Source organism: Lepidochelys kempii, chromosome 7 (genome assembly GCF_965140285.1).
Source record: "Lepidochelys kempii isolate rLepKem1 chromosome 7, rLepKem1.hap1, whole genome shotgun sequence".
Classification (NCBI taxonomy): Eukaryota; Metazoa; Chordata; order Testudines; family Cheloniidae; genus Lepidochelys; species Lepidochelys kempii.
In genome coordinates this window covers 82,453,307-82,480,524 of record NC_136386.1, presented here as the reverse complement: position 1 = coordinate 82,480,524, position 27,218 = coordinate 82,453,307, and positions in this window count along the sequence as shown.

The following is a 27,218-nucleotide window of genomic DNA, read 5'->3' as shown; positions in this document are numbered from 1 at the left end:
GCAAGAGAAGGTCCAAATAGCAACTAGCAGGTAATGGCTTGTTTCTCAGACAAGGACAGAAAGAAAATTTATATGCGATCACCAATCAATCAGGGTCAAGATTGTGTGGCCAATCAGGAAGCAAGTCGCAGAAAGTTGGGCCACACAAGTCTGTGAATTCTGTAGTAATTTTGTGAGTTGACACGGTGCAATGGCCATGGCTACTTCCCAAGATCCCCATGGGCTTAGGTTCAAAATCAGCATCTGACCAGGTCCTGACATCCTTCCCACAGACCAAGAGAGGGAGAGGGCAAGCCCCGCTGCCGCTTCCCCAGGGCTCCGGCAGGCTCCAGGGATGATTTAAAGGGCCCGGGGCGGTAGTGGTGGCAGAAGCCCCATCCCCGGAGCCCTACTGCTGGAGCCCTGGGGAAGCGGTGGCAGGGGTCCGGGGACGATTTAAAGGGCTCAGGCCGCCACTACCGCCCAGGACTCTTTAAACCGCTGCCAGAGCCCCCGGCTGCCATTGTTACCCCGGGGAGGGAGAAGGAGGCACTTGCCGGTTCAGGGTGGGCCAGGGCTGGCTCTGACCCCCCGCAGGCCTGCCCCTTCTGCCTGAGGCCCCACCCCTTCTAGGGGCCAGAGCCGGCCCCAGCCCAGCCCCATACCGGTAAGTCCCTAGACTTACTTTCACCCCTAGCCACAGGGCCTCCATGTGAATCTCATGCTGTTTTTATGTGGATGTATTTCCATTATCTTCAAGACCCAGCCTCACAAATATAATGATGTAGATGAATTTCCATGAAGAATATTTCACAGAGATTTCCTGCCTGGGAGCCCCCTCCCATCACCTTGCCCATAGCAATTAGTGATGGAGGACCTGCTGGGCCATCCTGACCATCGCTACTAAGGCCAGGGGCTCCCTGCTTTAATGTTCTGGAGTAATTGACCTCATTTTGAAAATATTTCCTGATCTGAGAGCTGATTTCCCTCTTGTTCGCAACTTGGTAAATCAGGATTAATCCACCAATTTGCCAAGTTTCAGAAAAGCTGGCAGATCTGGCTGCCTTAGAATTACCCCATATGGGGAAATTTCCGGGTAGCGTAGGGCTGGTACAGTGGCTTCTATGCTACCCGCCTCCAGCATACAAGGTGTGGCTGGGGAGACGGGGCAGGGTACCCCTGTGCCTGGTGAGCCACAGCTCTTGGAGGAACACCTACAGGCAGTGAGGCACCAGTGCAGATTAGAGCAGCCTTGAGAAGTGAAGAACATAACGGTGATTTAAAGCCACCTTCTCACAGAGCTGAGGTGCAAAAGTGCTGACCCATGGAATTACTTCAGTGTAAATCCACTGTGAGATCAGAATCAGTCAAAATGGCCTGTGCTCAGTTTCATCTCATCACTCTCTCAGACAGCCCTAACTAAACAATTCCTCTCCCTCCTGAGTATTTGTATCTCCAAGAACTGGTACTGTAGACAATTCTCATATTCCCTACCTTAAGCATTGTTTAACCAAGATCATCAATGTTCCTTTAATCTTGCCTCAGAAATCAACCTCTCCAGCTGCTTAAACAGTTTTGTTGCTATTCCTGAGTTCTCTCCTATTTATTGACATTTTTCTGAGTCTGACATGGCTAGGACTATGTTCAGTATGGCCCCAACTCACCAAAGTGTTTAAGAATGTGCATAAATCTCATTGAAATCAATGGGATTTAAACATGTGTGTGATGAAGCTAAATCCCACCATCTGTAAGGAAAGAGAGAAGATCTAATTAGTGATGCTCCACACCTGGAAGTGGATTAACTGATTGAGGTGGGGCTAGGTGGGATAAGGAGCTGAGAGAGCTCAGTTTAGGAGGAGACTCAAGAGACAGGAGGTGGGGGAAGAGTTTGCTCTCCCTGGGAATGGGTCTGGAGGAAGGTGTGACAGTTTGGGAGTGGCTGCAGTCAGGGGTACAGCTACAAGAGTGGGGTTGCTTAACTCCTTTGGTGGGGATCCTAGAGCAAGGGGAGAGCCCTGAGCTAGAGTTTGAAGTCCAGAGAAGAGAGGTTGAAGCCTTTGAGGGGTGGGAAGTCAGGTTAAAGGACAGTAGACTTTCAGCAGGCAATAGCCTGGGTGGCTAGCATCCTGACAAAGGGAGAAGAATTGGAGTCAAGCCCATGCATCTGGGAAGAGCCTTGAGGAAGCTCCAGTAGCTGATTGGGAAGAAGTATGAGGGAAGAAGTATGAGGTGAGTCTGCAGCCCTGAGGGACACTGACAAATAAGGAAATGGTAGGAGCAGCCCAGAGAAGTGGTGAGGGATTGGAAGGAATGATCCTTCTGTGGAGGGTTCTTGGGCTGGAACCAAGAGGAGAGGGTGAGCCTCAGTCCCTACCTCTCTCCTGGCAAGAGAGAAAGTTCAAGCGTTAGGATTTAAAGAAGGGAAGCCAGATGGGTTCCAGATGGAGGCTGAAGGCCCAGAATAAAGACCACTAGACTTTGGGCTTTGTTTGTACTTTTTCTGTTATCCCAGAAAGGGACTGAACTGAAGGGCCAGGCCAGGAAACTGCAGACTGTACAACACTACAATGAGAGATGACAGGGTCTGTTAGAGTGGAAGAACCACTATAGTACCACACCCTGGCACAAGGGGGTGCTCTGGTAGTGAGTTTGCCTCATGACAACATTGAACTTTCAGTAACATATACTCACAATGTTCTTGGATACGTAGAAATGTGACATGAGTGTCCCATGAAGGAGAAGAAAACCAGAAATGCTTTGCAGATAGTGATTCCTCACATCTGCCACCTAAAATATATATAGTGACACCTCAAATACATAGTAGTCATTACCAAAGTGTCACAGTTTAGCCTTTTAAAACATCACATATGGCAAGTGTGTGACTGTGTTCCAGGGCCTGTTGTATACAGTATATTTTGGAGAAGGTTACTCTGGGGACAGCATGGAGTTGCACCACCCTGTGGGGAGTTCAGGAAGACACAGCATCTCAGGAAGCACTATCCCTCCCAAGCTTTCTGGCATATGGAATAGGGGAAGCCTACACATTGCACCATTTCTTCCCCCCACCCTATTTCCAGCACACCCAGCCACTGGTGTGGGCTGATGCATGGGGGCGGAGGAAGAGGGGCAGAACTGAGACCTATTAGAGGTAATTTGTGCTGTTGGGGTGCTAGAATGGAGAGATCCCTGTGCTTCTCCAAATGCAGGGACTGCCCGTGTCTGGCCATTGCACACTGGGTGCAAGCAGGGGATGCTTCTTGCTTGTATGGTCTTTCTCTCTCTTTCCCCCCTCTCCACCAAACACAGCAGGTATATTCTGGCCCAAAGCAAGCATTAGGAAAATCCACAAGCTGCCTTCCTACGCAGGGGACAAACTGCCTTCTCATTGGATTTGGTCTATTAATGGAAACATGGAGGGACTTTATTAATTTTCCCAGAATGCCCATGTCCTGTCACTACTCCAGGACCCAATTCCTGTCAAAGGCCAGGACTCTGGCATTCTGCTGCTCCCTGTGCCTGCAGCAACTTCTTTCCACCTGACAGCCAGGCTGCCATTTTATAGTGCTGAGAAATACAGAATGGAAAGTAATTCTGAAAGCAGATGATTTTCAAACAGCTGTTTTGTTGCTTGATGCAACTCATTAGAGAGCACAAACCTTCGTGCAGTGAAGCTATGGTTCAGAAAGTACAGCTCTCTGGCCAAGAGGAGTCTCTTTCAAAGGCCAGCACATCCTTTGGAAAGTTCACGGGGGGAAAATGTAGCTCCTCTCATTGTGTGGAATAGACTGATATTAAAATGGAGTTACTTTAATTAAGATGGGCATTTCTGTGCCTCCTGCTGATAGACAGCTGCTAAAAAGTGACACTCTTTGTATCAGGAAGCATCATTCAAAGGGCTTAAACTCAGATATTGTTAAGAGTTTCTATCTAGCAATTACACTGATAATGATGCAAAGAAACATTTTACCACTAAGTGTGAAATCCTGACCCTCCTCCCCAGCCATTGAACTCAGTGAAGCTCAGGGTTTCACTTACACCGAAATGAATCTGCCAAATCCACTGCCACTCTACAGCATGTAAGTCTGAGTGTGTGTCTGAGTCCCATGCCTCAAGTTCATCTCAAATTTAAACACAAAATATTTACCTGAGTGCCCCAGATTAACTATTATTAAGTCCTGCCAGAGGCTGCACTCAGGATTGGAGGCTCGCTATTCTGGATGTTCTGCAATCAGACAATAAAAGGTTTGTCTGGTTGTAGCTGAGGCAAGTTATTCCCAATGAATTTCCTCACTTGCCTTAGTGACCCTTGGCAGTCCTGGTCCCAAGGCAGATTTATTAAGAGTTTTTAGAAATTCCAATACACAGCGGCATCCTGTGATTGCCTGATACATACATGATGTACTAAGTCACTGCACAATATTATGTTTGTAGACTTTGTGCTCCTTTCCACCTGCCCCATCCATTGTTTATTATGGTCACTTGTTGCATCCTGTTTTATACAAGATCTTCAGATCAGGCAGGATGTCCTCTTATCTATTCGTGAGGCACCTCGTGCACCTTCGGGTGCCTGGATAATAAACATTTTGTGTTCAATACATAGCCATATACATAGATTCACTGAGGTTTAAGAAATGTCTTTTTTTCTAGTCCTTAAATTATGTACTGTCGCTGTGTGCTGTTAAACAGCTACCATGTTCCACCACAGCAGTGGCTGCATTTAGGATTGAATGAGATGTCTGTGTATTTATGTATCTGCATGCACAGACACAGTACAGAGAGGGAAAGAGCAAGTTAATAAAGCTCTTGGGATCTCTTCCACACAAAAATACTGGTCCTGATTTTGCAACCCTCGTGCAAGTCATCCCAGTGAAGTCAATGCTACTACTTTCAGATAAATGTTAGTTAGCCTGAGTAAAGGTTATAGAGTCCATCTCTAGTTAAAATATTAGATATTCAGACATAACTATTACTTCTCTGTCACTCTTTTACATGATTTTCTTAAACCCGGTTTTTTGAGGAGGACTATGCCATAGAGTAAAATAACTGACTTTAAGAGAAGATCCCGAAACACTTTATTAAATAAAGTCTGTCCCAAGCCCTGTGTGGGGGTCTGGACAATGCAGACCCAGCTTGGAGCACCACCTGATGCCCGCAAGAGGAACAAAATAATGGTCTTCTGTGAGTGAGTTTAACGTATGGTGTGGGAGCTTGCGGGCCACCAGCTGCACATGTAGCGTGGCTGGGTCCAAAGAGACAACCAGAAGCTGAGGAAAAATTAATGATGATGAGGGGACTCCATCACCCTGCACACTGGGCCAGCAGATTAATGCCTCCTAGATGAGAAGGTCATAATGGATAAATTCAGGCTGAGATGGTAATAAGCTGAAAAGGAAGAGCCATAAATAAACCAGCAAAAGTAAAAAGAAAGACTGGCAGGGAAAAATAAATACCTGCTCTCAGACAGTGACACAGACTGGCCTGGGGGAGGAGCGGGGGAGTCAGATGGGCTGCAGTCTGGGAGCAGGGTTTTGCTACATGGAATGCATGGAGGATTGGGAATTTTGCCAGAGACAGGAAGAGTGACGGCAAAAAGAAAGTGACAGTAGGCCATGGATCAGTGCAGCACATGTGCCCTCTGGGGCTGTCAGGCAAATGAGGTGAAGAAGGATAACCTTGGGAAGCTGGCACTCAGCACAGGTACCAGCCTGCTTCTGAGGGCAGGTGGCAATGATCATTTTGGTACATTTGTATTCGTAACCGAGAGAATCATACCTCCTAGGACAGGCTTCCGTTGAACCTTCAGTGCATATTGGATCGGAAACACCCGGCTATTGCTTGTGGCCTGACAAACCCACGATATTGTCTGAGGCCAGCTGTCACTCCTTTAAAGTTTCTTTCTTTTTATTCTCTCCCCTCACACCTCGCCCCTTCCCCCTACCCCCGGGCATAGGTCTTGAATTGTTGAAGCATGTACCAGAGTCTGAGCTAACACTGGAGATGGATGAAGCTTCAAAAGTTTGGATAAACTCCCAAAAGTTCATCTGCTTCTCTGAACCTTAACCAACCTATCAGACTCCTGGAATTGCAAACTAGGCTGGAAATCTTACAAGAGAGCACTTCCTCATGAGATTTCTGGCACTTCCTGCTTCTGCTTGGGCTGGAAATTCCATAAAAGTAGGAGCCCTTCCCTCCCAAAAAATGTTGCCAAGGCTGCTGCTGCTGCTCTCCCTTCCTCAAAGATCAATATTCCTTGGTGTCTTGTTACTTGAATTGTCTCTCTGAGCATGGGATCAAATAAATGGCCAAGGGCAAAAAGTCTTGAAAGCTTGTCTGAGTGTTAAAAGCTTGGGGTGTAGGTTAGTTTGAGGTGCAGGGAGCCCTTCCCCGCAACACCCGAAACAGCCATCCATTTGGTGCTAGCCATCAATCTGGCTTCCAGGGCTGAGGGTGCAAAGAAGGTGACTGGTTGATGCTGCCAACAGTGCTAGTGGCCCCAGAGAATAGGTTTGTAAGTGGGGTGGGAATGAAGCCATGGCCCTTCGCCCCCCCCGCCAGGACAGTTGCAATGGGAGTGAGTGAGTTACAGAAGTAAATGAAGCACAGGTGTCCCTCCCCTGACCTCTGGAGGCACCACATCTCTCGAAGGCATATTCCTTCTAGGTGTTGCTTCTCAGGAAATACCCCTCCTCTTCCTCAGTTAGGCTCAGGCGCATAAGAGCTTGGTCTGTAGTGTCTCTGCCATGAGTACTGACTGGTCTCTAGCTCACTTCACCCAGCCACCAAGCCAGGACATAGCATTCACAAGGGCAAAGGCTTGATTCCACATTATTCACTTCACTTGTAAGACATGGATGTTCCCAAGTGTCCTGAGGTACAGAGCCAGTGCAATACCTGCCTGTGACTCCTGGCCCCACTGCTGTAGGCGTTTCAGATGAGAACTAGTTGATAAAAAGAGGCCAAAGTGATCTAGAGCCACATTTCCTCCTGGTGAAATCTGGTACAGCTCCTATTCACTGGATGAAAAAAGAAAAGGAGTACTTGTGGCACCTTAGAGACTAACCAATTTATTTGAGCATGAGCTTTCGTGAGCTGTAGCTGTAGCTCACGAAAGCTCATGCTCAAATAAATTGGTTAGTCTCTAAGGTGCCACAAGTACTCCTTTTCTTTTTGCGAATACAGACTAACACGGCTGTTACTCTGAAACCTATTCACTGGATGTCTCTCATAGAGGCTGTCATGGAGCCTTCACTTTGCCTGCCAAAGGGAAGACGTTTGAACTTTAATCTTCATTTCATCGTCTACAGCATTTTGATCTCTTCAGCACTTGGCCGAGAGGTCCTGGCCCAAAGCTTTGGTTCTCCGCCCCTCATGATGTCTTAAGGAAAGATATGAGGCTAGATCCAATCATGTGATCAGACACAAGCCCACTGAAGCCAGTAGAGTTGCACCTGCTTACACCGTGACTGAATTGGTTCCTTTTTTCTTCAAGTTGATATACAGTATTCTTGGTATCCACTATCCTGTCTCTCTCATCGCCACCCTAAAATGTGATTATGAAAAGCTGGCTCCATTGAATTCAATGGTAAAACTCCCACTGATTCCAGGGAGGCCAGGATTTCACCCTGAATGGTTTTAAAAGGGATAGACAGAAGAGAACTATGACTGCTGTGATTTTGTTTGTATTCAATAGTGCACGAGAGACTCCACTTTGGCTGTGTGGATGATGTTCAACATCCAAGCTATTTTTCCCCCCATAACTTACATTTTCTCTCTGGAAAACTGGTCTGAAGCTGCAGCTTCTGTTAGGGCTTCAGACTAAATGGACCATATCACATCTCTTTCCCCCAACGCATCCTGGCGGGAAGAGTTTTTTTCCAGTCAAGATTATACAAATTATTGCAGCATCACCCCCAATCTGAAACTTTTTCTCTAGGTCCTTTAGATTTCAGCAAGTTACTCCATGAAATATCCAAACCGTCTTTTTGCCACATCTCCTCCATTCAAAAAGAAATTCAAAGCTTAAGCCTTTTCCTAAATGTTTGAGCTATTGGACACTGATGGATAATCGATTTTCTGCAGCATCTTTCCCTCTCCATTGTCTCCCATCTGTCTCTGCTTTCAGTCCAGTTAGTCCTCTTTGGGTTAAATAAGCCATTTGTAGTTTTGTTGTGGGTTCCTCTCTTTCTTTGGCTGTTTTGTCATGAAAAACATCCCCAAAGAGTCTCTGTGATTTACTGCAGTGTTAACAAATGTCAGAGCTTGGGAGCATTGCAGGAATGGTGTGCTGGCAGCCTGCCTGGACAAACACACTAAAAGTCAGTCCTGGCTTGGATACTTGAGGAATTAGTGTCCGTACAAAGATGCATTAAATACAGAGAGAAAGATGTAGATTTTTACAAGTGAGGCTTGAAAGGTTCCTCGGGGCCATTTAGCATATGTCGCCTGTGCTGTTGAATTCAACACTGCACCTGCCTTTCCTGTTCATTGAAAGCCAAGCTCCTGCTTAGAAGGGCTCTTCCTCCTTCCCCTGCCTCCCATTTTGGGAGACACACAGAACTGTTGTCTGAACTGAACTTGGAGACCGTGAGGTTTCAAGTCAGCTTTCAGCCAGCTGAAAATGAAATAGCACCACCTCCTCATGTCTGCACCCACCACCACTGTGTACTGTGACCTCACAATCAATTCAGGCTCTGCCATCCAGGCTTGTCTCTGTTGGTGGGAAAATGACTTTGACTTAAACCTGGTAGCTGAAGAATTAGTCCCCCTGTGCCTCTCATGATGGGAGTTGAGAATAAATGGGAGTAGGCAGATGAATCCAAACACTGTTTATCTCAGGCTTGACCAGCACGTTCCCTGAGAGCAATTTTGATTGAATGTATCCGTGTCCACACCCTACTGTTGCTGTTGTAATAATCTTTGTACAAAGTATGCCTTGTGAGGTAGCATCTGAAAACTCATAATTTGCTGGTCAATATTGTCCTGATAAAAGATGTGTGGCAATGTTGTACGTGAAGTTACAAAATTTCCCTGTAGGATTATGTTGACATGTTCCAAACCACAGCAGAAGTTGGCAAACAGGTCTTTCTCAAACAAAGGAATGTGTGCTCTGCTTCATTTGCATTTAAGCAGTAAATGGAGTCATCAAGCAGGAAGGGAAAGAAAGACACTCCAACAGGTAAGACAAAGCAGCGGGAAAGATCCTTTCCTATAAACCCTGTCTCCAGAATCTCAGCTGAAAATGTTTTCCAAAGGGGAGACTGATCCTATAAAAAGGGAGATCAACACTACAAGGCACCCACTCCTCTCTCTGTCTCTGTCCGTCAATTCACCACATGAGAAGGGGAAAAGGAAGCAGCCATTAAACAGAAGAAGGGGTCCTGGCCTAAGAAACTAGGGCAGTAAGATTGTTGAGAGCATGTGGTGAGAGAAACTTTACTTTGAATTTAGGTTTGAATGTAGTTTGTCAGGCACTAGTTGCATTTTATCTTTGCTTGTGTTCACTTAAAATCTATCTCTTGGTAGTTAATAAATTTGTTTTACTATTTTATCTAATCCAGTGTGTTTATATTGAAGTGTCTGGGCAACTCCATTTGGGGTAACAAAGTATGCGTATTTCTATTAAAGAAATAGACTATATAAATTTGTATTGAGAGAGAGGGGCAGTACCGGACATACATTTCTGGGGGGAAATCTAAAACTGAGGGTGTGTTGGGGTCATCCTGCAATATAACCCAGGCTGGTAAAAGCCAAGGTGTGGCTGGCTGCAACACACACACAGACATAGCTGGGAGTGACTTGCACACTGGAGGCAGTTTTGAGCAGTCCAGACTGGAGCTACAGCAGCAAAGCATTCTAAAGGGCACCATAGGTTAGAGGGCAGCTACTCATTCATCTGGATTGTACCCTGGGTATGTCACTGCAATAGCCCCCAACTAAACACAGTAGTAGTTCTCTAGCCTGAATTCTAAGATGGGGGTCTATGCTCCGTGTAACGGGGTGGCCAGACCTGTGACCTGGTGCAGAGCTCTTCCATTGCTGTCAGCAGGACTTTTAGAACCCTGTATAAATCTGCTGAGCAAGTGCTGCTCACTCACTGTGGTAAATGCATCTTGTTCACTACAGAGATTTATAAGTTGGGCATTTAGTGTCTAGTCGGAGAAAACTAGGGGCCACAGCAGGCAAGTCCTACAGTAAATCCTAGCAGCAGCTGACCTTAGTGAGAAAGCCTACGCTGAGATTTGTTATAATTTGAGATACCAAAGAAGACAACCCCACAAAGGGGCTACGTTTTGACCTTATGAAGCATGTGCAGTACCTGGAGCAGGGTGGGACCAGCACTCACTCACCCCTACCATGGAGCATTGAGGCTTGAGTGCAGTCAGGTTCCCATAGAATCTCTGCTCCCTGTTTCTCAGGGTCACAAAGGGGTCAGCCACACATTGCCTCTTTGTGGGATTCGGCAGGTTAGGCAGTGAGCTACAGCTCTTCGAGTAGCAGGGTTTGTGCTAGGGTGCCAAATGAGAAAAGCAGGAGGTACTGTGGGTCAGGACTGAGGTGCACTGGCAAAGCTGCCTTTGGGGACATTTTATGCAAAAATGTCTCTGAATCTGCAGCAGCCCCTACACAGACAGAGAAAGCAAACTAGACAAATGTTGTTCTGCCTAATTAATTTAAAAAATGCACAGTATTTCCTGCTCTGCAGCCATCTTCTCCCCAGCCTTCATTACTGGAACACTTCTTCCATGCAGGACTAAACGTTTGTCCATCTTGCTGTTCTCCTCTGTTCTGGTATCGTCATTTGTAGATATCCCAAATGCCAAATTATGAAACTGTATTTTGCGTGTGTGTTTTCAAAGGTTAATTTCTCCTCTGACAGTTTCTGCTGTACAGATTTCTCTGGTGTTGTCCATTCAGATGCACTGACGAGGGCTGTCCTGTGCCAAGCTTGGCATTCTCAGGCTGACAGAGAATGTCCAGGCAATGTTCCCCCTCCATTCCTAGATAATATTGAGCCCAAAGAGAGCCCCAGGGAACCTGATGAAGCAAAACTTCTTTCCAAAGCAGACAAGTTCCCATGAACATGCTAGGTCTAATATGAGGACAGTTCTAAAAGAAAGTCACAAACCCGAGAATTCGGAGGTGCAGGTGATGCAAACTGATTCTATGTAAGTGCTGCTCATTGTGACGAGAGACTCTTAGCTGGTATATTACATAGCAACTTAATAAAATGGTCAAGATTCTTATCAACCAGCTTAGACATAATGTTACCTTAATGTACCTTTGTGTCTTCCTTGTAATGTACATGTTCACATTTTTAGTATGTTGTGGGCTCCTCCATTGAAAGGACTTAGGGGCATGACTTCAGAGACCAAAGGTCATCTTCCATTTTAGAAGGCAGGGTTGTGGACTGTAGGGGACACATCAGACTGGTTGGTTGCAGCTTCCTGCAGCTTTCCATTGCTGTGTTATGTAACGTAAGTAAATAACTTGATGATTAAATACATCCTTGTGCCTTAAAGAATAATACTAGCTTCTTCTACCAGGAATTGCTAAAAGCACAACTGCAATGACATTACTTACATTAGACTCTTCAGTTGTTCTGTGTCTTGGTCTTTCCCTGGTATTAGAGAGACAAGGTGGATGAGGTAATATCTTTTGTTGGACCAACTTCTGTTGGTGAGACAGACAAGCTTTCAAGCCACACAGAACTCTTGTTAGTAGCAACTTTGGATTACAGGGCATTGGCACTTCCAATGGATCTTTCTGTGTGGAGTGTTATTGTCCGGTGTTAGAAGAAAACACAAATATAGACAGTTTGCACTTGGCCAGACAACCTATCCACCAGCCTAGATGTAACAAGAGAACAATTCACTGTAGCCACATGGTTTTTGTGCCCAGCAGGAATCTGTCTGTTTAATGGATTATCCAAACAGACAAGGCAAACCTCAAGAAGTGAAAGTGCATTTGGGTACAATGAACAGCGCCATGGTGCCATAGAATCAGACTCAGGCAACAAGAAGCATTGTTGCTGTTTTGCTTAAGAAAAGGACTGGTGAGAAGGAAATGTATCTGCTCCAAACACACAAAGCCAGGTCCTCCAGTGTGATGCTGCTGCTTTGCACCATAGTGGCATGATCTGACCACAAAATTAGTTCAATCAACTCAAGGAGGATCATTCCAGTCTAAGAGTGATCCTCCAGTGATAAGAGCCCCAACATCAGTCAGCTCTACACCCCAGACACCCACCCTGCTGTTGGCTTTGCAGAGGAAAGCGGTTGTGATGAGATGAAAAGGGGCATGGTCAGGATTCCCCAGCACTACACTGATGTTCAGCAGCATTTTCAGATCCTAGTAGTCCGGGGTAGTCAATACGCGGACCGCGGACCAAATCCAGACCACCAGAAGCTTTTTAATGGATCCTGAAATCTTTATTTACTCATTCCCCCCTGCTCTGGAGTCTGGACCTTGATCAAAAAATTTGGACCTTGACAAAAAAATTGATCACCCTGCTTGTAGCCTTTATAGTAAATTGGAGCACTATCAACTCTAACTCTTTCCTGGCCAATAGTCACCATTTGAAAAGAAAATAGTCAAACTATTGTTTTGAAATTGTTTAAAGTATTGATTGTGTCACACAGACCTCTTCATAATGTCAATAGGGTACTACTGACTGGTTAATTTACAGTACATTCCCTCTTTCCTTCGGTCAGGTCCAAATATTGATTATCTTTTTATGATCTGATGAGCAAAATCTTCCAGATTATATTTATATCTGCTTAAAAAAAAAACCAAAAGGAGTACTTGTGGCACCTTAGAGACTAACCAATTTATTTGAGCATGAGCTTTCGTGAGCTACAGCTCACTTCACCGATGAAGTGAGCTGTAGCTCACGAAAGCTCATGCTCAAATAAATTGGTTAGTCTCTAAGGTGCCACAAGTACTCCTTTTCTTTTTGCGAATACAGACTAACACGGCTGTTACTCTGAAACCTGTTAAAGAAAACCATCAGCAAGAAATGTAAAATAGCATATCTTGTGCTTCCCGCAGTGACTTCAGCAGGAAACAAACACTATTGCCCAGGCTATGCTGACAGCAGTTGCTAATGCAGGATTGTGAGCTCAAAGATGTTTGAGCACCTGAGGTGCTCTACAAGGTGAAGTCGTCGTTCTAATTGGGTTCCAATTCTTGGTGAGTTTTGTTTTCTAAGATCCTGAACATTGCTGAATTGGCAGCCAGAGAGAGTGAAATGGTTTAATTATGCCGAGAACAAAGGCAGTCCCGGCAGGGGCCATGCAAGCTTTCCCACATAGTAAAGGCAGCTACGTTCATTCCACATCATTTGAAACATGAGGCAGAGTAAATATCTTGCCAAATGAAAAGGCCAAAAATCAGGCAGAAAGATTATTTCCGAGCTTCTAAGAGCTACAAAGAATGGAGATTTCTGAATCTATTGTAAAAACATTTGATTAAGATCTCTTTTATTATGGCGATACAAAAAAAAAACAACCAACTGAGTCTGGTTTCTACATTTAAGCCAAAGATGACACAGGAGATAAAGATAAATTGCCACTCCCTGCTACTACAGCACCAGTAGCAATACCCAGGGAATTTCCAAAGCAGCTCAGTTTACCAGCAAAGCCATAGAGAGGCTGGAAGGCTGACTACTGTTCTGTGATTCAGTCCAAGATTTCACATGTCCAATCCCCTGCCTCTGACAATCTGCTATTCCCACTAAGGCCTATAGCCCCGATATCCTGCTGTATTTAAGGTGGCCTAAAAGTCTCAGGTCAGCAGTGCATCCTTGTAGTAAGTGATCAAAAAAGGCTGTAATGGGAATGATTCCAGAAGTGACCTTAGTAAAGAAGAAATTTCTATTAATCCAATGATTCCCCAATGGCTGGCTTCAGTGACAGGACTCATATCGTCCACAGCAACAGAAATAGACTTTGGAAATTGTCTTTGTGTATACAGGCAGGTGTCCTTTAAAAGAATCAGGGAACAAACCTATTTGGAAAAATACACATTTTCCATCCATTAAACCAAATGGACAGCAAAGTAGTGAAGCCCTTCCAATTGTATAACAGGTAAATGAGTTAAGTACATAAACTTCCTGTGCACTTGAAAGGAAAATGTGACAGAAATATTGAGCTGATGAAAGAATCATTCTATTGAATATATATGTTTTTCAATACACAAAACCGAAGTATATTGCATAAAAACAGATGAGCCCCCTGGAACACAATCCTGGTTAATGGGAATGACCTGTCGAAAAGGGTTTTCTGGAAAAGTATTAGAGATAAGCAACAGCATCCTGATATCCTGCCATGTACATGTACATTGGCCAAACTGGACAGTCTCTACGAAAAAGAATAAATGGGCACAAATCTGACATCAGGAATCATAACATTCAAAAACAGGTAGGAGAATACTCCAACTTCTGTGGCCACTCAGTAAAAGATTTAAGGGTGGCAATTTTGCAACAGAAAAGCTTCAAAAACAGACTCCAATGAGAAACTGCTGAGCTTGAATTATTATGCAAACTAGATACCATTAACTTGGGTTTGAATAGAGACTGGGAGTGGCTGGGTCATTACACATATTGAATCTATTTCCTTAAGTTAAGTATTCTTGTCAACTGTCTAAATGGGCCATCTTGATTATCACTACAAAAGTTTTTTTCTCCTGCTGATAATAGCTCATCTTAACTAATTAGCCTCTCACAGTTTGTATAAGTTACCATACAAACTGTGAGAGGCTAATTAGTTAAGATGAGCTATTATCAGCAGGAGAAAATGCATAGAATGGAACATCTTACTATATGTTCCATTCTATGCATCCGACGAAAGCTTATGCTCTAATAAATTGGTTAGTCTCTGAGGTGCCACAAGTCCTCCTGTTCTTTTTGCAGATACAAACTAACACGGCTGCTACTCTGAAACCTGCGTTTATATGCTTTAGTGTCTTCAGCTGACTTACCAACATTCCAGTTCCATGGGATGGGATGCTGACTGGCTGGCTGACAAAAACCACTAGGTTTGAAAGATATCCTGTAAAATTCTTCTAATTTCAAGTGGGCAGGTCTTCATAAAATTTGTTTCATCCCTGGGGTTTTCCCTGGGCAGTATTGGTTATGATGATGTTTTATTCCAAGTCATGAACTTTTCAAGAGTAGAAGGAGAAAGGTAAGAATGTTCCTGTTTTTCCTGGAGAGAGAGCGCTCCATGGTTTTTGTTAATTTCCCACATTAGACTACAGGTGGGATTTTCAATTTAAAAAAAAAAAAGGGATTTCCCACTGAATTTCACTGGGAGTATCCCATGTAGAAAAATGTCTTTATCCCCTGTTTTGTCAAAATAGCGCCACCTTTGAAACAACCACCTGATTTTTGTAGAAGTCTTAATTGACTATTTTGATGTATTAATTGCTGCATCAGCAGCCTCAGCTTTGGATTCTGGAATAAAAGAACTGGGAACCCAACTTTTTCCTTTCTCAGGAGGAAAGTGGGGATGTAAATCTGGCTAATGTGTCTTTAACTGAATGGGCAGATAAGATTCAGCTGTACCAGGTAACTACTATTTAGGTATTATCTGATATTTCTGTGGTTAGTTGGAGGACCCCAGGTATGGACTCTGTAAACAACCAGTCCGTTTGGTTACTTTGCAATTAGGAAGGTCACTCTTTGGTCATTCTACCACCTGCCCCTTCCCTCCCTCCGGCCCTCCCCCCATTTTCCAGGAAACACATTCTGTAGGTATCAAATATCAGGGGGTACCAGTTAGTCTGTATCCACAAAAACAAGGAGTCCGGTGGCACCTTAAAGACTAACAGATCTATTTGGGCATAAGCTTTCATGGGTAAAAAACCTACTGGTTCTCCACTTGTCAGGTAACTTCCTTCTCTTCATGTGTCAGTATACAATGCCTGCATCTGTAATTTTCACTCCATGCATCTGAAGAAGTGGGTTTTTTACCCACAAAAGCTTATGCCCAAATAGATCTGTTAGTCTTTAAGATGCCACCGGACTCCTTGTTGATTCTGTAGGTACATATCATTCCCTCCCCCTTCCCCCCCCCCCCCCCAATTATTTCACACATATGGAATTTAAAAGCTAAAAGGCAGCTCCGCCTTCAAGCTACTTGCTGACACTTTGGGAGGGCTTTTAATCTCTGAAACAGTCATGGTGGAGGAGCAGAGGGATCCATATGGAATAGACTTTAGGAGCTGGGTCAGAGGCTGAATACACCTCTATACAAAGGAGAGCAAGAGAGCTCTTGGCTTCCTCACTATAGGTTGCAAAGTTTTTTAGCTGTCATGGAAAACAAGTTTGGGAGAACAAGTGTTTAAATTCATATAGTAGAACAACAGATTGCAGGTTCTAGGCAGTAACCTTGGGAAATTCTTTTAAAAAGTCAGTGCAGCTTTTAATGATTTCACTTTATCTCCATTTATCAGTTTACTTTCTAAGACTTTGGAAAGAACTAATGCTAGGAGTTACATTGTAGATATTCTCCAAATGTAGGAAATATGCACATTTTGTATGTCTTGCATATGAAATAGCTGTCTAAAAATCACATGATATTTATTGTCCGTTAAAAGGCTAGATGGTATAATGTCACTTATGAGCTCTTCCTTCTCCCCTCATTCATGAAGATACATTTCAAAACAGAGCTCAGCCTAAATAGATTCCCTTTATACAGCTCCTGAGGATAACTTCAGCAAAACAATGTTGAGATTTAACTGACATCTCCCTTCTGACGTTAATCGTTATGACTGAGGAGAGATGGAAGAATTCGTGAGTGGATTACCTGCACTGTACTTATTTGTATTACATTGAACTCTACTGCCCTGTATTCTGCTATGCTGTATCCCATAACGCACAGTACAGTCCTATATTGTACTTCTCTAGCCAGCATTCAGCACAGCACTGGGTTGCACTGATTTAGTGTACATAACACTACTGATCAGTACTGAAAACACGCAACTACTCCACACATACAGAAATGCATGTACACACAGGCTATGTCTACAGTACCATGGTAAGGCGACTTACGCTACGCAACTCCAGCTATGTGAATAATGTAGCTGGAGTCGACATACCTTAGGTTGAGATACCGCAGGGTCTACACCATGGAGGGTGGGGGGGTCGATGGGAGAAAATCTCCCGTCTACTTCCCTTACTCTTCTTGTTGGGGACAGAGTACAGGGGTCGACTGGAGAGCAATCTGCAGTCGATTTGACGGGTCTTTACTAAACCTGCTAAATCAACCACCAGAAGATTGATCTCAGAGCATCAGTCCCACTGTAGTGTAGACCTGCTCACCATTGCATACACTAGATATTGAAGGGTGAAATGGTTTGGGTAAATTAAGGACAGATCCAAATCTCAAGACAAAACCTTTTTGGGGAGGGGGATTGAAAAAGTTTGGTTAGCTTTCCTACTCATAGTTTTCAATTTGCAAGCCCTGTTCTACCTGGTTCTAGCCAGGAGCAGGCACTGAAATATCAAAATACAATAAAGAAGCTGTACTTATCAGAGAAATGTCAGGCTGGATCTTGGGAGATCATCTAGTGCTGCCCCCAGTGCTGAGGCAGAACCAAGTCTAGTTGTACTGGTGTACAAGTCCAGGTCCCTGACAAGCGTTTGTCTAACCTGTTCTTAAAAATCTCCAGTGACAGGGATTACACAGCATCCCTTGGTAACCTATTCCAATACTTACTTTCTAATTATAAGGATAGTTATTTCCTAATATCTAATCTAAATCTCCCTAGCTGTAAGGTAAGCCAATTCTTGTCCTACTTATGGTGAACATGGAGATCAATTGATCGCTGTCCTCCTTATAAAAGTCTTCAAATACATTAGGGCTGTTATCAGGTTCCCCCCTAATCTTCTTGTCTCTTACCCAGTTTTTTTATCCTTTCCTTATAGGTCAGGCTTTCTAAACCTTTTATCACTTTTTTTTTGGTTGCTTTTTTCTGGCCTTTCCAATTTGTCTACATCTTTCTGAAAGTGTAGTACTCAAAACTGGACATGGTACTCCAGTTGAGGCCTCACCAGTGCTGAGTAGAGTGAAACAATTAACTCCATGACTTAGATACAACACTTTTGTTAAATCACCCCAGAATAGTAGTCTTTTTTGCAACCCCATCGTAGAATATCAGGGTTGGAAGGGACCTAGGCCAAACCCCTGCTCAAAGCAGGACCAATCCTCAAGTTTTGCCCCAGATCCCTAAATGTCCCCCTCAAGGACTGAACTCACAGCCCTGGGTTTAGCAGGCTAATGCTCAAACCACTGAGCTACCCCTCTCCCCAAAAAAATGTTGTCTCATATTCAATTTATGATTCACTATAACCCCCTGCTCCTCTTCTGAGCTACACTGCCTAGCCAGTTATTTCCCATTTTACAGCTATGCATTTAAGGTTTTTTCTTTCATAAGTGTTGTACTTTTTACTAGTCTTTATTGAATTTAATCTTGTTAATTTTAGACCAATTCTCCAAATTATCAAGGTCATTTTGAACTCTCATCCTGTACTCCAGAGTGCTTGCTAACCTTCCCAGCTTGGTGTCATCTGCAGCTTTTAGAAGCATGCTCTCCACCCCATTATTCAAGTAATTAATGAAAATACTGACTAGTAGCAGAGCCAGGACACAGTACTCAGGGATCCCACTAGACATGTCCTCCTAGTATGACAGCGAACCACAGACAACTATTCTTTGAGTACTTTTTTTTCCAATGAGTTGTGCACCCACTTCGTAGCAATTTCATCAAAACTACATTTCCCTAGTTTGGTTAGGAGAATGTCATGTGGGACTGTGTCAAAAGCCTTACTAAAATTGAGATATCATGTCCACTGCTTCCCCCATCCAGTAGACCATTAACCATTATCCAATAGAGAAGGAAATTAAGTTGCTTTGACATGATTTGTTCCCGACAAATCCATGCTGACTATTGCTTATAACCCTATTACCCTCTAAGGGCTTACAAATTGTTTAATAATTTGTTCCGTATCTTTCCTGGTATTGAAGTTAAGCTGAGTGGTCCATAGTTCCCTGGGTCCTGTTTGTTCTCCTTTTAAAACATAAGTATTAGTCTGCTCTTCTCCAGTTCTCTGGGATCTCACCCACCCTCCATGAGCTCTAAAAGATAGTTGCTAATGTTGCTGAGATTTGCTTCATCTAGTTCCTTGACTTGAAAAAAGGAGAACTACACAAAAATGAGGAGGCTAGTTAAATGGAAATTAAAAGGAACAGTCACAAGAGTGAAATGCCTGCAAACTGCCTGGAAAGTATTTTAAAACACCATAATAGAGACTCAAACTAAATATATATCCTTAATAAAAAAGAACCAAAAATTCCACCATGATAACCAGCAAAATAAAAAAGATTCTGTTAGAAGCAAAAGGCATCTTTCAAAAATTGGAAGTCAAATCCTACCAAGGAAAATAGAAAAGAGCATAAGCTCTGGCAAGTCAACTGTAAAAGTGTAATTAGGCGGACCAAAAAAGAATTTGAAGAGCAACTAGCAAAGGACACAAAAAACTAACAGCATTTTTTGTAAGTACATCAGCAGCAGGAAGCCTGCCAGACAATCAGTGGGACCATGGACGATCAAGGTGTTAAAGGAGTACTCAAGGAAAAGAAGGTCATTGCAGAGAAGCTAAATGGGTAGTTCTCTGAAAACATCTGATCAATGTACAGTGGCAGCCAAAAAAGCTAACAGTGTTAGAAACCATTAGGAAAGAGAGAACTAATAAGACAGTGTGACACAGAGGCCCAATGGTAGTTCATTACGCATGTCAGCAACTCTTGTCAGGCATGACATACTACGCTTAATGCACAGTTGTCATGATATCTACCCAAAAGGCATCATGTAATATATCACTGGAAAACTGAGAACACACTAAACATTAATACTGTTGTGTATAAATTATGTACAAAGAATTATAACTGTGCTAGAATTATGTTCTTAAAATATGTTTGGCAAGCAATGCATAAGCACAATCTGCCTTAGGCAAAGGAATGTGCATGTGTTTGTCTGACCAGCCTGGTTGTCAGGCAGAGACAATGAAGGTACATTTACATAAATAAACAAAGCCATCAAATTAATGTGGGGGAGATAGTCTCTTAAATATAAAAACAGGTCTGAACCTCAAATAATAAGCAATTGAATCCACTGATTTTATAATGTATACAACAGAATTAAGTGAGTTCTCTTTATGAAAGCCCGTGACACATTGGGGGTTAATACTATTGCATAGTCTATGCATTAACACTATATGAGGAATTATGGATACTCACTGATATGCTTTAAAATCTGACCAAACATTTGGGAGAAATCATTTTTCTCCTTAGCAGAAGGGAAGGCAGCTGTCTACCTGTCCCCAGTATATATTAAGCGGTAAGGAATCAAAACAATGGAAGCACTATTTACATATGAATAGTAAGCCCACAGGAAGGGGAGAACAGCAGGAAGTCTTCCTGCTGTTGAAAGAGAGACAGTGAAGTTAGGGCTGATATAAGGTGACAAAAAGATATGAGTGGCCCTTCACTTGGGGGATTTAAGGGACCAGAGCCCTTGAAATCACAGAACATTGGGTCTTTTAACCAACGGGGCTGCAGTCTCTGGGAACTAAGTTTTTAGGCAAGAAACCAACTTAGGCAAAGATGACAATTTGCTGACATTAAGTTTTAGTCTTAGATTCAGGAGCGGGGGAGTTCTTACTTTTGTAAATGACAGAGATTCCACAATCTCCCTAGGCAATTTGTTCCAGTGCTTAACTACCCTGACAGTTAGGAAGTTTTGCCTAATGTCCAACCTAAATCTCCCTTGCTTCAATTTAAACCTGTTGCTGCTTATACTGTCCTCAGTGGCTAAGGAAGCTGAGAGACCCTTTCTAAAAATTTGACCCTAACCTCTTTGTGTTTCAATTTCCTCCCCTATAAAATGAGGATTGTAATGCCTACTCCAAACAGGTTTTGTGAGACTTCATTCATTCAGGTTGGTAAACCCCACTGAGGTCTTGGCTGGCTCTATTTAAAGTGTGTAGAATGATGTTTCCTGATGGCGAGACACCAGAGTGCGCAGCGTTAATACCAACACAGAACGTAAGTGACCTCTGTGGCACTCCTGACTGGCTGCTCCTGTGATATTGGAAACCACTGTGTGAGGGGAATGTCAATCATGTAATAAAGATGAAGCAAAGAGGTTTATTATTAAAGTTACTGCAGCCACTGACGTCAGCTGCGGGATTTGTCTGGTTTGAGGGCTCTGTTCAAGATCTACATTTCTCAGCTAAAGCCTCTGCAAGCCCTGCTCCTTCCCCCCTCCCATCCCTACCAAATCTCCCATTCCTTGAATTGAAATGGTTTAGCATTCCTGGTGGCTGAGGCAGTGGATAGTTCTCAGCAAAGCTAATTCCATTTTAAAACCCTCCTGCTTACACTGTGCCCTGGAAGGACAAGCAGCTTGGGTGCTTGGAGAATGGCAAATATTCACCTACGTTCTTTCAGACTTAGGCCATCACAGGCTTTTTGTACCAATGATGGAATTCAATCCTTTACCTTGACCCTTTAAATGGCCACCTCACTTCTCGCACACCTCGAGTCCTTCTGGGATTTGGTTCTCCTAGAGCCCTCTATGAATGCAAAGTTTCTCCTCACTGCTCCACTCATTTTATATGCCCGCCATATGGACAAACCACCCAACTGTGCTTTGCAAATTCATTCTTGGTTTTCATTTCATTCTGTGTTTCCCCACATTGCTCTACTTTGTCCTGTATTTCAACAAAGGATCCTATGCTGTGATACAGTACAAATGATTGAATTTGCTTTAATCTAGCCAGAAAATTCTACACAGAACAAAATGGAATGCAGTCCTCTAAAAATATGCTTTTCCCGTATTTGTGCAGTATACAGTTGTCAGTTGTTTATCTGTAAACTAGGTGGCTGCCTATAGCTGCTTTCTCATGCCTTCCCCTATGCCAGCTACTGGCTCTCCTTAGCCAAGGTGTCACTTTGTAGCTCTCTTCACTGCAAAGAGAAACATTGTTAGCAAGGTTAGGCACTAAAAGGGAGATAGATGGATGAGGTAGCTGCTGGCAGCAAAGAGAAGGGCATGTCCTGGCAGCGATATCCCAGAGAGGGAGTAAATTCTATGAGGGGCAAGGGGTGGCAGACAGGGACACCTGGGGGAGAAGGAGCAAAAGGGAAAATCGGATAGTGGGGAGTGAGCAGAGAGTGAAGAAAATATATTGAAGAAATTAATAATGCCTAGCTCTCCTCTAGCATTTTGTATCTATAGGTATCTAAGCACTTTACAATGGATAATCTCATTTTACAGATGGGGAAACTGAGGCATGGACATGCCATGACTTATCCAAGGTAGCACAGCAGGTGAGTGGCAGATCCAAGACCAGAACTCAGATCTCCTGATTCTTAGTCCACTGCCCAAACCTCTGGAAGAAAAGAAGAAAGAAGTAGGTCGGATGGTTTTAAAGCTATCATTGAACATAATTATTATGTCATTTGGATACTTTTCTCCTCTTGTATTGCCACATGTTGCTTGGCTCAAAGGTTGAGAGGTGCATTTATGCCATTGCCTTGATTGTGATTCTGAAATCTGTATCATTACTTCATTCCCTCTCAACTCAGTTGTTTGAACTTCACTGTCTAGGGCCTCACTAGGTGCTAGATCTCCTGCCTTTTCATACATGCAAAAAAGTGCAACCGATCACCATGTTCTCCAAGACAACTCCATGGTTCCTTCTTTATTCAGGATTCAGATAAAAATTATCCTGCCATTTTTTCTGAAAGCTCCGATGGACCCTCAAAGCCGTCTCCTAGATCTTGTATTTCTCTATGGTCCCCTCCATATATATGCTTATTTAGCTGTGGCCTCCTCTACATCTCTTTTCCCTTCTGCAGCTCTGGCTGGCTGGTAAAGCCTCCCTGTAAACATCTGCCTTACTGATTCTCCACCTCATTTCAAACCTCAGCTCAAAACACTAGTTTTTTCCTCAAGCCCATATATCTACGTTCTTTATTCCCTGTTCAGTTATTCATCATTTAACTCTCTTCATGCCATAAAGTAGCTTTGATACAGTTTGTATCAAAACAAAAATTCTATGATTTGTCCCCATCCTTTGACAGCCGTTTCAAAGCCACTCACAGATGCTGTCCTTACACTATGCAAAGCATAGGGATGGCTCCTTTTGAGCCCTGATCCTGTCAAAACTTATTTACGTTCTTAATCTTACTGTGCATCTGCAAATCAATTGGATTTAAGCATGTGCTTAAAGTTAAGTGCTTCAGCGAATCAAGGCTCAAATCCTGCTGAGCGATGAACACTTGTAATTTTTACTCATTTCACTCTGACTGTACCATAGAAGGATTCTCCTACTAAGTGAAATCCTGGCCCCATCGAAATCAATGACAAAACTCCCACTGAGTTCAATGGGATGAGGATTCCACCCATTATCTTCAGATTATTGAAACAAGTTGTATTCTACTGGATTACACTAAGGGCCTGTTCCTGTTCCTACTGAAGATTTGCCATTAACTTCAGTGACAGTAGGAATGGATCCAAAATTTAGATCCTTTGCTCTTCAGGTTGTGAAATGTTTATCTAGTGACTTTAGAGGTGACATATATTTGCAATACAACTGCATACAAAATTAATTTAAAGTAGAACAAAACTGGCTAATTTTCATGATAAATTTTGAAATTCAAAGGATGAAACATATCCCTGATGTAACTTCATTGAAATCAGTGGACTTGCACCTGGTCTGAATTTGCCCCAATGTCTTCTAAAATTACTATATATACTGTATATTGTGTCTTATTTTTCATACCATGAAACTCGGTCAGTTTTGCAGTGTCTTAGATACTGCTACATATACCAATTTGTTTTATATAACAGGCCATGTAATGTATATATGGAAGGTTTCTCTATTTTTCCATACGACATTGCCCAATTATGAATGGATTTCTATTTTGCTGCTGTTATGAAATGAAGGAGACTGTTTCAAGCTCCATGGCACTTCATAACCTGAACTTTATTAGCCTCAGTTGCTAGGATTCTGAGAAACTTTAAAGAGAGATTTTGATTTTCAGTGTATGTTTTTCTTTTGGAATTAAAAGCCATGTTTCAATATTAATCATGGTAATAAAAATTTGCATCCTCTTTCAAGATTAACAATACATGTTTCCTAGTCTTCAGAGACTTGTTGAAATAGCTCCATATGGTCACAGGATAGAGATTTCAGTGTGGGAGATTCCTCCTTAGATTTCTAGTCCAACCAAGTGTAAGCTATTTAAACTTTGGATATTTGCTGTCAGAAAAAGGCAGTCAGTTTATCAGTCTCTTTACAGTTCTCTGAATTAGGGATGGATCAGCAAGGAAATCTACTTCTTGGAGGTCAGAAAGTGTAGGGGAAAAGTGAGAACTGCCAAAAACCAAGCAAAGTTGGCCCTTGCAAGGGAAATTAAAACCAATAGTAACAGGTTCTATAGCCATATAAATAAAAAGGAAACAAGGAAAGAAGAAGTGAGACCACTAAGTATTAAGAACGGGGTGGAAATTAAAGATAATCCTAGGCATGGCCCCATACTTAAACAAATACTTTGCTTTAGTTTTTAGTAAGCGTATGAGGAGCTGAGGGGTAGTGGCAAGGTGTCTAATAGAAATGAGGATATGAATGTAGAAATTACCACCTCCGAGGTGAAAGTCTAACTCAAACAGTTTAATGGGATTAAACTGGGTGGCCCAGATAATCTCCATCCAAGAATATTAAAGGAACTGGCACATGAAATTGCAAGCCCAATAGCAAGGATTTGAATGAATCTGTAGATTCAGGGGTCGTACCCTATCACTAGAGGATTGCTAATACAGTACCTATTTTTAAGAAAGGGGGGGAAAGTGATCCGGGAAACTACTGGCCTGTTAGTTCAACCTCAATTGTCTGCAAGGCCTTGGAACAAATTTTGAAAGAGAAAGTAGGTAAGGACATAGAGGTAAACAGCAATTGGGATAAAATACAACATGATTTTACAAAAGTTATACTATACCAGACCAACCTGATCTCTTTTTTTGAGGAGATAACTGATTGTTTAGACAAAAGAAATGTAGTAGATCTGATCTCCCTGGATTTCAGTAAGGCATTTAATACAGTTCCACATGGGAAATTATTAGTTAAATTGAAGAAGGTGGGGATTAATATGAGAACTGAAAGGTGGATAACAAGGAACTGGTTAAAAGGGGGACTACAACGGGTCATACTGAAAGGCGACCTGTCAGGCTGAAAGTAGGTTATTAGTGGGGTTACTCAGCAATTGGTCTTGGGACCAGTCTTATTTATCATTTTAATTATTGACCTTGGCACAAAAAGTGAATGTGTGCTAATAAAATCTGAGGATGACACAAAGGTATTGTCAATATGGAGGAGGACCAGAATATCATACAAGAAGATCTAGATGACCTTGAAAACTGGAGTAATGGAAATGGGATGAAATTTAATAGTGTAAAGTGCAAGGTCATGCAATTTGGGACTAACAACAAGAATTTTTGCTATAAGCTGGGGACTTATCAGTTGGAATCGACAGAGGAGAAATACCTGGGTATACTGGTTAATCACAGGATGTCTATGAGCTGCCAATGTTATGCAGCTGTGAAAAAGGCTAATGTGATCCTAGGATGTATAAGGCGAGGTATTTCCAGTGGAGACAGGGAAGTGTTAGTACCATTATAAAAAGCACTGGTGAGACCTCATCTGAAATACCATGTGCAATTCTGGTCTCCCATTATTAAGAAAGATTAATTCAAATTGGAACAAGTACAGAGAAGGGCTTCTAGGTTGATCGGAGGAATGGAAAACCTACCTTATGAGAGGAGACTCAAAGAGCTTGGCTTGCTTAGCCTAACGAAATAGAGGCTGAGGGGAGACATGATTGCTCTCTATAAATCACGAGAGGAATAAATACCAGGCAGGGAGAGGAGTTATTTAAGTGCCAGTCTTGACAAAAGAACAAATGGCTATAAACTGGCCATCAACAAGTTTCAGCCTTGAAATTAGACAAAAGTTTCTAACCATCAGAGGAGTGAAGTTCTGGAGCAATGGGGGCAAAAAAACTAACCGGCTTCAAGAGCTTGATAAGTTTATGGAGGGGATGGTATGATGAGACTGCCTACAATGGCATGTGGCCCATCTGTGACTGCACATAGTAAATATCCCCAATGACAGAGATGGGACACTAGATGGGGAGGGCTCTGAGTTACTACAGAAAATACTTTCCTGGTGTCTGGCTGTTGGATCTTGATGACATACTCAGGGTTCAACTGACTGCCATATTTCAGGTTGGGAAGGAATTTTCCCCAAAGTCAGATTGGCAGAGACCCTGTGGGGGAAGGGCAGGGGTTGCCTTCCTCTGCAGCATGGGACATGGGTCACTTGCAGGTTTAAACTAGAGTAAATGGTGGATTCTTTGTCATTTGAAGGCTTTAAATCATGATTGGAGGGCTTCAGTAGCTCAGATAGAGGTTACTGGTCTGTTACAGGAGCGGGTGGGTGAGGTTTTGTGGCCTACATTGTGCAGGAGGTCAGATTAAAATCTATGAGTCTAACTCTCACACAGAACAAAATCCATCCAGTTGGTTCCAGGTAGAAACATTTTGTTTCTGTTGAAAAGAGTAATGTGGGAATGTTGGCCAGACTTAATAGAAGAAATTAATATAAAAAAGGGCTTTTAAATGACTCTTTCAACACAGATAATATAGCTGCAGTTTGTTCTTTTGCATCATCATTTCAAGTATATGCAGCACTATTTTCAGTTCCCCTCCCAAGATGTTTTTTTAAAAAAAAAAATCAAAATTTTAGGTCTACTAAGCCCCAAATTACAGTTTTTTAACAAAAAAAATAGAAGTTCTCTTATAGGGCCAGACTTTCAAAGGTATTATTTTTGTGCATGCCATATTGAACGAATGGGCTATGAGGATGCAAATTTTATTAGCCGTATGCTCCAGTGATAGTGCTTGAATATAGTAAGTGTGAGTTCTTGTGGGAATAAAGCTAGGTTTGTATATATGGTTATGAAAATTTGGCCCTGCTGTTTAAGATTGATACACCCCACATATAACTCCCTGGCTGCCAGCTGGGGCTCTGGTTGTTGGTCTGATTATGTTTGTGACAGGCGTCATCTGAGCATCACTAATCCCATCCTAGTCCAGGGGGGAGGAAGAAGCTGCCT